The sequence below is a fragment of the Mus pahari genome, unplaced genomic scaffold (assembly GCF_900095145.1).
Source record: "Mus pahari unplaced genomic scaffold, PAHARI_EIJ_v1.1 scaffold_11255_1, whole genome shotgun sequence".
NCBI classification, from domain to species: Eukaryota; Metazoa; Chordata; class Mammalia; order Rodentia; family Muridae; genus Mus; species Mus pahari.
Window position 1 is genome coordinate 19,535 of NW_018393486.1, and position 7,938 is coordinate 27,472.

General features: G+C 41.2%; 1 pseudogene; it reads right to left on the minus strand.

Moving 5' to 3' along the window:
- Positions 1 to 5,144: 5,144 nt before the first annotated feature.
- Positions 5,145 to 6,067, minus strand: LOC110315556 (annotated as a pseudogene).
- Positions 6,068 to 7,938: the final 1,871 nt, after the last annotated feature.

The following is a 7,938-nucleotide window of genomic DNA, read 5'->3' on the forward strand; positions in this document are numbered from 1 at the left end:
AGCCTTTTACTCTGAGGTAGTGTCTTTGTTCCTGAGGTGGGTTTCCTGTATGCAGTAATATGTTGGGTCCTGTTTATGTAGCCAGTCTGTTTTTTCTATGTCTTTTTATTGGGCAATTGAGTCCATTGACATTGAGATATTTATTTAATGCATTTGTTGTTCTTATTATTATGTGTCTGGAGGAATTTCTTTTCTGGTTCATTCTATTTGGAATTCTGTAGGCTTCTTGCATGTTCATGGGCATCTCTTTCTTAGGTTCAGGAAGTTTTCTTCTATAATTTTGTTGAGGATGTTTACTGGTCCATTAAGTTGAAAATCTTCATTCTCATCTATACCTATTATCCTTGGGTTGGTCTTCTCATTGTGTCCTGAATTTCCTGGATGTTTTGAGTTGAAATCTTTTTGGATTTTGCATTTTCTATGATCGTTGTGTCCATGTTTTCTATGGAATCTTCTGCAGCTGAGATTCTCTCTTCCATCTCTTGTATTCTGTTGCGGATGCTGGCATGTACAGTTCCTGATTCCTTTTCTTAGTTTTCTAGCTCCAGTGTTGTCTCCCTTTGGGTTTTCTTTCTTTATTTTTCTTCCATTTCTAGATCTTGGATGGTTTTGTTCAATTCCATCACCTATTTGGTTGTGTTTTCATGTAATTCTTTAAGGGTTTTTTTTTTTTTTTTTCCTCTTTCCTCTTTAAGGACATCTACCTGTTTAGCACTGTTTTCCTGCAATTCTTAAAGGGGTTTTTGTGTTTTCTTTTTAAGGACTTCTTCCTGTTTAGCAGTGTTTTCCTGTATTTATTTAAGTGAGTTTTTAATGCCCTTCTTAAAATCCTCTACCAGCATCATGAGATATGATTTTAAATCTGAATCTTTCTTTTTGGGTGTGTTGGGGTATCGCAGACTCGCTGTGGTGGAAGTTTCGGTTTCTGATGATGGTGAGTGGTCTTGTTTTCTGTTAGTAAGATTCTTATGTTTGCCTTTCACCATCTGGTAATCTCTGGTGTTAGATGTTCTAGCTGTCTCTGGCTGGAGCTTGTTCCTCCTGAGTGATTGTGTTATCCTCTGTCAGCACTCCTGGGAGTCCAACTCTCTCCTGAATCCCAGTGGTCAGAGCATCCCCTGAGGGCAATCTCTCCTCTTGCAGGTAAGGTGCCCAGAGGTCTGGAGCTCAGCTCTGCCTCCAGGCTGAAAATGAAGGCCTGAAGGGACCCTGTCCAAGAAGCTCCGTTGCTTCTGTGGCCTGTGTGCTCTCCTGTGCGGACTGGTCTCTGAGAGACCGGGGGATACAAAATGGCACTCTCACCTGAGTCCTGGGGTCAGAGCCCTCTCTCCAGCTTTGTTTTAATTTGCCTTTTCCTGATGGGAGCTTTGAACTTTTCTTTAAGTGCTTCTTGGCCATTGGAAATTCCTCTGTTGAGAATTCTCTTTAGTTCTATACTCCAACCTTTAATTGGGTTACTTGCATTGTGGGTATCTTTTTGAGTTCCTGTAAAATTTGAATATTAGCCCTCTGACAGATGTAGCGTTGGTGATGACCCTCTCCCAATCTGTAGACTTTCGGGTTGTCATACAGACAATGTCCTTTGCATTACAAAAGCTTTGTAGTTTCATGAAGTCAATTTCAATTGTTGATCTTAGAGCTTGAGCCATTTTTGTTCTATTTGGAGAATTGTAACCTGTGCCAATGTGTTCAAGGGTACTTCTCACTTTCTCTTCTATGAGCTTTAGTGTATCTGGTTTTATGTTGAAATCCTTCATCCACTTGGACTTGAGTTGTGTGCGGGGTGATAAGTATGGATCTATTTTTAGTTTTATACATGTAGACATTCATTAGCTAACCAACACCATTTGTTGAAAATGTTTTCTTTTTTACATTATATTGTTTTGGCTTCTTTATTAAAAATCCAAGAATCTATAGATGTGTGGGTTTATTTCTGGGTATTCTATTCAATTCCACTGATCAACATGTCTTTTTCTGTACCAATACCACACACTTTTTAATCACTATTGCTCTTTAGTACAGCTTGAGGTCAGGGATAATGGTTCCTCTCAAAGTTCTTTTATTGTTTAGGATTGTTTTGGCTATCCTGTTTTTTGGTTTTTCATATGAAGTTGAGAATTGCTCCTTCAAAGCATGTAAAAATTTTGTTGGAATTTTAATGAGGATTGCATTGAATCTGTAGATTGCTTTTGGCATGATGACCATTTTACTATATTAATCCTACCTATCCATGAGCATGGGAGATCTTTCCATCTTTTAATATCTTCTTCAATTTCCTTTTCAGGAACATGAAGTTCTTCTCATACAAGTCTTTCTCTGGCTTGGTTAGAGTTACACCAAGATATTTCATAGTATTTGTGGCTATTATAAAGGGTGTTACTTCCCTAATTTCTTTCTCAGCCCATTTATCATTTGTATAAAGAAGGGCTACTGATTTCTTTGAGTTAAATTTGTATCCAGCTACTTTGCTGAAGGTGCTTATCAGCTGTAGGAGTTGTATGGAAGAATTCTGGGGGTTGCTTATGTACAGTATCAAATCATCTGCAAATAGCAATACTTTGAGTTCTTCCTTTCCAATTTGTATCCTCTTGATTTCCTTTAGTTATCTTATTGCTATGACTAGAACTTCAAGTACTATATTGAGTAGATAGGGAGAAAGTAGTCAGCCTTGTCTTGTACCAGGATTTAGTGGAATTGTTTTCAGTTTCTCTCCATTTAGTTTGATGATGGCTGTTGGCTTGCTGTATATTGCTTTATGTTTAGGTATGTCTCCTGTATCCCTGATTTCTCTAATACATTTAACATGAAGAGGTGTTGGATTTTAGTAAAGACTATTCCAGCAGATATTTACATAATCATGTGATTTTTTTTCTTTCAGTTTGTTTATATGGTGAATTACACTGATGGATTTTTGTACATTGAACTAACCCTGCATTCTCTGGGATGAAGCCTATTTGATCTTGATAGATGATGTCTTTGATGTTCTAACCTCACTTTTCACATGGGTGACACACCTAATCAGGTAGCCAAATCTTACATCAATATATGTAAAAGAAGCTGCCTGGTGATACATAGACAGTCAGCACATTATCAGTAGGTCCAGGCTCACAGTGTAAGCTCTGAGCTCTTATGCCAAAATGTATCTTCCCCAATAGTCTCAATACACAGAAGATTACATTGTCTTGTTCTCTTTACAAACTAAATATTTATGACTGGAAAAAAAAATCAAGATTTCTAGTCTTTCTCTACTCCCTCTTCCCCCTTCTTCTGGAAATATCACTGAGAATTTTTGTTCCATTAAGTTTCCTTAAGATTTATATAGTACACATTATTTTTCTCATAATACTTCAGCTTTAACTCTTTGGTGATGTGCAGTTTCTTTTCACTGTCAGTAAATTAATATAGCCCAATTTTGCTCCATGTCACATATGTCAGGATTCTCATACTGCCTGTAACTTTAGCTCCAGAGGAATTGAACTCTTTTGCTTCCTTAAATAGCTGCACCCATAGGCACTTTGTGTGTGTTTAAAAATACTTGTAACACTTTCTTTGTCCCATACGTAAAGAGAAAAGACAAACAGTAATCATCCTTCAGATGGAGTTGGCTTCAAACATTATTTTTGAAATAGTTTTATTTGGTTTTTGAAAATGTCATACATGTATACAGTGTACTTTGATCCCATCACTATCTCCTTCAGTTCTCTAATTGTCACCCACCTAACTTCTGACTTCGTGTCTTCATTTTTCTTTTTGCTAATGACTCCTAGGGTGCAATTAGCTTATCAATATACACATGGATATGAGGTCATCTGTTGTAGTATAGGAACTTACCAGGAGTCAAATTCCTAAAAGAAAATAATTCTCTTACCCTCAAAATGCCATAAATTGCAAATATCTCCTCTGCTAAGGATGGGGGGGGGCTCAGGAGTCCCTCCTTCTATCCCTGTAGGAATAGCTCCTGGGACTGGCTTGAGAACTGGCAGCTCCTGGGAAGGTAACTATAGCTCTTGTGAGTTTATGCATGATAGACCTAATAAAATGTATTTTTTAATTGAAAAAAAAAAACCCTTTTCTTATACAATATACTTTGAGCATGATTTTCCCTCCACCAATTCCTCCTAGATCCTCACCCACATGCCTACTCTCATAATTTCTTCTTCTTCCCTATATATCTCTCTTTAAAACCAACAAACTAATAAAGAAAAAGGAAAAGGAAGAGTCACACAAAACAAAATCTACAAAAGCAGAAATAAAATATACAAGTCTATACACTGGCTAACAATGTCCATGTTATGTACGCAGTTCTGGAATAAAAATACTATGAAAAGATGGCTTAAGGATCATTTTGAGAGGACTAAGAATCAGTCATACAAAGTGGTTCTGAAATTGCTTGAATTCCTAAGTGTTTTGCAGTTTTGTTTTCCTTTATTTTCCTCATTTATCTGGAACAGTAGGACAAGGGAAAAGCCTGTGCATGGAGTGGATTCTGTGTCACAACTGCTGGGTAGACAGCTGAGGTGTGAGGTATGACTCAGTGTGTGATATCTTCTGCAGTAGCAACATTCTGAATGAGTTCAGCAGCTTCCATGAGCCTGAGAGGGTCATGGCTTTTTAATTTGCTAATGAAATATCTGAGTTACCTGACAGACTCTGTCTTAGTTACATTCAACAAAACACCAGGACTACAAAGCAAATTGGGAAGGAAAGGGTTTATTCTACTTACACTTTCACATTGTCGTTCATCACCAAAGGAAGTCAGGACAGGAATTCAAGCAGGGCAGGAACCTGGAAGCAGGAGCTGATGCAAAAGCCATGGAAGGGTGTTGGTTATTCACTTGCTTCTCTTGGCTTCTTTTGACATTCCTTCTTGTAGAACTCAGGACCATAAGCCCAGGGAGGTCACCACCCACAATAGGCTGGGCCATCCTCAATTGTTCACTAATTGAGAAAATGCATTGTAGCTGGATCTCATGGAAGCATTTTCTCAAATGAGTCTCCTTATACTTTGATGACTCTATCTTGTGTCAAGTTGACACACAAAAATGGAGAGTTACTGACACTGTCCTTAACTTAAATGGTGGTTAGAGGAACATAAGAATGGATCTGAGAACACTCAGAACATAAGACAAGTTCATAGTCTACTATCATTTCCACCAACAGGGAAGATAGAGCCTAGGGGCAGAGCTGTTATTACTAATGAGCACAAAAGAGCAAAATATAGGGTAACAGGTTTCTAAAACTGAGATAATGTTGATAACCCACAATCCTGGATTACCAAATAAGACTGAATATAGAACCATGATGGAAGAGATAGAATAGAAGGTAACAAAAGTGCATGCAAGGATCAGGATGGTTGGGTGACCCTGGCCTCAAAAGAGACTTTCAGGGAATGTTGGGCACCATGGATGTACTGGACCTGCCTCTTGTGCCTGTAGAGGATGCTCAGCATGAAGACACTGTCCCAGGACATGAGAATCAAACACAGAATATCAGTGAAGCTGAGCAAGAGCATATGCAATGGAATTGCAATAGTGCCAAAAACAGATGCTGAGCAGTACCCATAGTTCAGTTTCTTAGTGGCATTCTTTCTGTTGCTAGAGCTTGTCACTGTCACAAGTATCATGGCATTCAGAAGCAGATGCATAGGCCAACTGAGTGAGCAGAAAGGACCCATGTACTTGATGGCTTTGTGTTTAAACTTCATCCAATTGGTGGTGTTTGAGCTGATTATGGTTGCTTGGAAACAACTCAAAAGGCATGTTGTATACAGTGAACCCCCCCCCCCCAGGATACTCTATAAAGGTAAAGTACAAGTTTACATCCAATGTCATCCAGAAAATATTTCATCCCAAATTCTGCCATTATCTGTGGAATTCCTCTAGAGATAATAGGCACCAAGTTGGCCAGAGTCAAGTGCTTTACAATTAGGGTTTTGAGCTTCAAACCTTTCCCAGTAAATCCTGGGATTAAATAATGAAGCAGAATTGAGGAATTAACCAGGATTCCTACAGTAGTCTGCAGGATGAAGACTATACCCATTACCATGTTCTCTGGTTTCGTTTTCTCACTATCAAAATGTTATTAGGCTAACAAGATCTAGGAGGGAAATGGGGTGTTTTCACTACTTTAATTAAAGAAGCAGATGCTGACTTGAGATAGCACTAGGGCAGCAGAGAACCAGCCTGACCAGGGGCATAAATCCCTTCTGGTCTGCACCAGCACCTGGTCACCTAGGGCGCAGAGTGGGCAGACAACCCACAGTCCCTAGAGGACTGACCACACAATCTTAGGATCACTGGTGAGTGGAACACAACTTCTGCTCCAATCCAATTGAGCACTGGTCCTGAGACAACACTAGGGAAGCAGAGAACCAGCTTGACCAGGGGGAAAATCCCTTCTGGTCTGAGCCAGCACCTGTCACCTAGGGCACAGAGTTGGCGGACACCCCCATGGTCCCTAGAGGACTACATCTGCTCCAAACCAATTGCACATGGGATCTGAGACAGCACTAGGGCAGCAGAGAACCAGCCTGACCAGGGGCACAAGCCCCTTCTGGTCTGCTCCAGCACCAGGTCATCTAGGGCACAGATTCAACGGACACCCCCACAGTCCCTAGTGGACTGCCCAAAGGTTCTTAGGATCACTGGTGAAGAATTCTGCACAACAGCTGCTCCAATCCAATAGTGACAGGCCTGTGACAGCAGAAACAAGGATATCAGAGCCTTTCCTGATCAGAGGCTCAGGTTCCTTTAATCAGTTCAGGTTTACCTTAGTTTCGAATAGACCAGACAACTCCATGGTCCTCAAAGGAGACACCACTTCCACATACTATAACACTCTTTGTTTCATCTTTGTGTGGGTTAGGTATCAGAATGACTGTAGCACCAAAGAATGAGTTTCACAAAGTTCATTCTGTTTCTATTTTGTGTAATAGTTTGAGGAGTATTGGCATTAATTCTTCTTTGAAAGTCTGGTAGAATTCTGCACTAAATCAATCTGGCCCTGGGCTTGTTTTGTTGGGAGACTTTTGATGAATGCTTGTATTTCCTTAGGGGTTAAGACTATTCAGATGGGAGAGGAGAGGTCTCTGCCTGGGAGTGCTCTCACTGCCTGAGCTGGTAAAGGAGCCATCTTTGCTCCGGGTCACCCAGGCGCTGGTCAGCACCTGTGAGAGGGCAGACTGCATAAGAGACACAGGTTCTGGGACAGACCCCATTTCTGGCTCCAGACATCCAGACACCAACCCTGTCAGAGGAGAGGTGTCTGCCCAGAAGGATTCTAACTGCCTGAGATGGTAAGGNAGCCATCTTTACTCCAGATCACCCAGGCTCCAGTCTGCACTGGTGAGAGTGTGGACTGCAGAAGTTACACAGCTTCTGGGANAGACAGAAGCAACACAGCTTCTGGGTCAGACCCTGTTTCAGGCTCCAGACATCCGGGCACCTTCCCTGCCAGAGGACAGGTGGCCATCCAGAAAAGGCTCTGTCTGCCAGAGCAGGTGAGAGAGACATATTGTATCCAGGGTCCCTCAGAGACTAGTCTGTGCAGGTGAGTGTACAAACTGCAGAGGGGACATATCTTCTGGGACAGTCCCTGTTTCGGGGTTACATCTTCAGCCAGGAGGCAGGTCTGAACACCAGACCTCTGTGCACCTTCCCTGCAAGAGGAGAGCTTGCCTGCAGCTCTGACCACTGAGACTCAGGAGAGAGCTGGAATCCCTGGACTGCTGACAGAGGCTAACAGAATCACAGGAAGAACAAGCTCCAACCAGAGACAACTATAACAACTAACTCCAGAGATTACCAGATGGTGAAAGGCAAGTGTAGAAATCTTATTAACAGAAACCAAAACCACTCACCATCATCAGAACAGAGAACTCCCATGTCAGCCAGTCCTGGATACCCCAACACACCTGAAAAGCAAGGCTCGGATTTAAAG